General features: G+C 37.2%; 1 pseudogene; it reads left to right on the plus strand.

Annotated features, from left to right (window-relative positions):
• The first annotated feature begins 216 nt into the window (after positions 1 to 216).
• On the plus strand, positions 217 to 903 carry LOC103401207 (bZIP transcription factor 53-like; annotated as a pseudogene).
• Positions 904 to 3,949: the final 3,046 nt, after the last annotated feature.

A 3,949-nucleotide genomic window follows, 5' to 3' on the forward strand; every position in this document is an offset into this window, starting at 1 on the left:
GTTGTGCTCAGGAGAGGATCCAATTCCGTCTCTTAGAACCCTAACTCTAATTAAGGCCCCACGCTCTATAGTGCCACCTGACTCAAGCAAAGCCCTGTACATATGCGGCTTACTTAAGCAATACGGTTTTGGACAAAAGTACCCTTGGTAACCCAACTTAATTTCACCAATTGGTCACTCAGGTTTGGCTTTAAATATGAAGCCCCAACGCTTCGTTCCTTCCCTTTCCTCCTCCCCCCTCCCTCTCTGTCTAAATTACAAGTTCAGAGAGTTTTTATTGTAGCAACCATGTTGTCTGCTGTTCCAGCCATGCTTCCCTCTGACTCCCTCCTCCATTTTCCCACTTTCGACGGGGGCTTTATCCCCGACGGCTTCACCCCGTGGGATTGCTCGGAGCATTTTCCGGCAATCCCATCACCAATACCCGTGATCTCAACCCTAAGTTCATCTCCGGTTCAGTCTCCCAAAACAGTAATTTTGAGTTCTGGTTCAGATGACGACCCGAACCGGCCGGACCGGACCCATGCCAATGCGAAGTCATGCCAAAATGACGACTCGAACCGTAGAGTTTCGGTGGTGGACGAGCGGAAGAGGAGGCGGATGATATCGAACCGGGAGTCGGCCAGGCGGTCACGGATGCGAAAACAAAAGCACATAGAAAACCTAAGGAACCAGGTGAACCGGCTTAGGGTTGAGAACCGGGAACTGAACAAACGGTTGAGGATCGTTTTGTACCATTTTCAGCTCGTACGGACAGACAACGATAGGCTCCGATCCGACCACGTTATGCTCCTGCAGAAATTGTCGGACATACGTCAAATTCTGGTTTTCCGGCAGCACTTGTCTTCTGCATGGCCATGCGATACCATTATTCTACAACAAACCCCATAATTAATTAAGTAATTTATTAGACTAGTACTAGTAATATTATAAGTAGCAAAAAACCTCATTAATTTCTCAAAACAAGAACAATGAGCCATGATCCTCTCTCTCTCTCTCTCTCTCTCTCTCTCCCCCCCTCTCCCTCTGTAAATTATATATAAAAGCTGCTAAGTGAATGGTGGGGTTATGTCTTATGGTGGTGATTTTTGCAAAAAGGAAAAAGTAGGGTTTGGAAAATCATGGTTTTCGTGTGGAAAACCTTTTGGGTTATTTATTACAATATATTTTGTAAAAATATTAGGCAACTAATGTTTTGTTTATGGAAGCATTTTGTAGTATTTCTTTTTTTTCTTTTTTTGGAATTGCCAAGTCTCAATCGTTTTTTTGTTTTTTCTTCCTCTCAACTACTAGTCTACTTTAGTACGTAAGGCTACAAATTAGTGTCGGTCGCGCACAAATAATTCCCTCTCTATGCAAAACGCTGAAACGTGCCAATGTGCTGCCAATGTTTTTCCATTTTATATCATGCAGATTGGGTTCATAAGTTAATTAATTAATTATACTATGATGTTGGAGCTCTTTTGGATAATTGGTATGCATGAGAGAACTAAACTTGAAATGGACAAACGGGAAAAGAAATTACAAAGTTGCGAACGAATCTCTTCAAAGAATAAAAGAAATTACAAACGAATATTCTAAGGGGTTAATATTGTCTTTAAAACATATAGACCACTTCAACAATAAATAGAGATGCCAAAATCACTAGTCAAGCAATGGACTATTACTTTTTAAGGAGTTCACTTTTTGAATAGTGAGCAATGTCTTTACTCATTTAGGGGAATGTTGGTTATCAAGCATTCAAAATGCAAATCCAATGAAATCAAGGAAGAATTATTCATACTTAGCAATATTTTTGTTTTTCCTTTGTTGTGTTATCATACGCTCATTTAATATTAATCGCACAATTTCTTACAAATGAGATCCATTTATGTTTGTTTATATAATGATCATTGTTACAAATGGTGGATTGTCTTAGTGATTAGGGTCTTTTTTTTTTAATTAATTGTGTTACAGTATCAAACCCTCCCACTTCGGCTCCTTAAAAATAGAAATATTGTTTGTATTAAATATATGTCTATGGTGATAGAACAACCAATACTTACCTAACAATATCTTTGTTCGTTCGAGAATTCGAAGAAATAATTATTGGTTAGGATTCAGAATTTATTAAGAGTAATATCATCATACTATGTAATTTAGTATTTATCGTATTGGTCAATAATTACAATCGAAGCTTCAATTTTCACATCTAAAATTGGTTAGTCCACCCACTAGTTAATAGAAATTTCTATTACTAAAACAGCTCTAAAGTAATTTTCGAAAAGAAACTTCGACCAACATAAATCCAACAAATTAATATGAAATGGCAAGAAAAAAGGAACTAAAAGAAAACTCATGGACTTCAGTGTAACAAATGTGTCTCTAAGGTTGTCATTATTCTATATTCTTCTTTTTACATATATTCAAATTTTAATCTTAAGCAAGTACATACCTTCACTCTCTTGAATTGATTGATTTTGGATTAAGTGCAAAGAAAATGAGAGCTTTGGTGGAAAAATAAAGTGATTTAAGGACTTTAATACTATATTTTGAGGAGAAGGGTGCCACAAAGTTTGTTTTTCTCTGAATTTTTTATTAGAAGTTGTGATCAGTGATGCAATCCAATCAGTGTATCACAAAAAAGAATGATGATCCTCTCCAGATACTTTTTGTGAGGATTTCGGGAATCCTCCGATAATGTATGTTCATCGTACATTGTGTGGTCAGTTTTCGGTAGATATTATTTATATTTAATTTTAAATAAAAAATTTAAGTAATTTCTGATCGCACGATGTACGATAAACAAATATAATTAGAGAATCCTCATAATCATCACAAAAAGGATACGGAGAAAATCCTCATTCCACAAAAAGAAGGGAGCCATCGTCACCCCATATTAAGTACGTTTTATTGAGTAAAAAATTATATTTAAAAGCAACACAGACAGAAGATAAACCTTCTTACCTTTTATTTTTGTATCATTTATCTGGTGATAAATTGTGCTATGCTACTGAGATGACACTTTACTAAGTTTGTAGTCTATAACAAGCGGTGGGCAAATCCCCCAATCTCTCAACAAAACGGATCAAACCGGATAGGCTGGTACACTTTGATCTGCTCTCCCTACATAATTTTAAAATTTTTGGCAAAACCATGGAACCAGACCAGCTGGCCTGGCTCAAAACTGATAACAGTATAGGATCAATGGATGAAATAGTGCTGTGTCAATAGATTACATAGTCTGATATAAGTTTGTTAGAGTGTTAGCTTAGCCTATAAGGCATTACAATGTATACATATAGTGTAATGTACTCCCTGTAAGATCATTGCGTAATACATAAACTCTTTCTTCTTCCTCAAATCTAATACTTTCTCTCTCTAAAAATCTCTTATTGTTAAACATTACTGCAACTGTTATGATGCAAGTTATTACTGAGGTTTATGCTTTATTAATGTGAGGAATTGTTAATATGCCAGCTGGCATTTAAAAGTGTAGAGGCTGTATAAAAAGAGCGCAGCTCCGTCAAATGTATCAGATCAGAATTTACAAGAAAGAAATCAAAATACAAAAATATATTGGAGCTTGCTCCTTCTCTCCTTCCCTCTTCTTCCATAACTTTCTTGTGCTACTTGCAGGTTGATTAAGGGAATTGAGAATTGGGTCGTATCAATGGTATCATAACAATGGTATCATCCTTTTCGAATCCTGGTTTCCCTCCTGTGCACACCCACCCGACCCGTCTTCCTACCATGGATGCATGACTTTCCGCTGCAATCGACTCATTTGAAGCTTTGATATGTGTTGCGATCCGTGATGCGATCTGTGAAGATATGGATTCTGCATTCATCGCCATTCACAAGGCTGTGAATCCTGTACTCGCTGAAATCCGTAGTGACCTTACTCAGTTACACCGTGACTTGGCTCTCGACGTCAAGGGAGATTCTAATCCAGCCTCGATGTGTTCTG

The sequence above is a fragment of the Malus domestica genome, chromosome 15, assembly GCF_042453785.1.
Source record: "Malus domestica chromosome 15, GDT2T_hap1".
In the NCBI taxonomy this organism is placed as follows: Eukaryota; Viridiplantae; Streptophyta; class Magnoliopsida; order Rosales; family Rosaceae; genus Malus; species Malus domestica.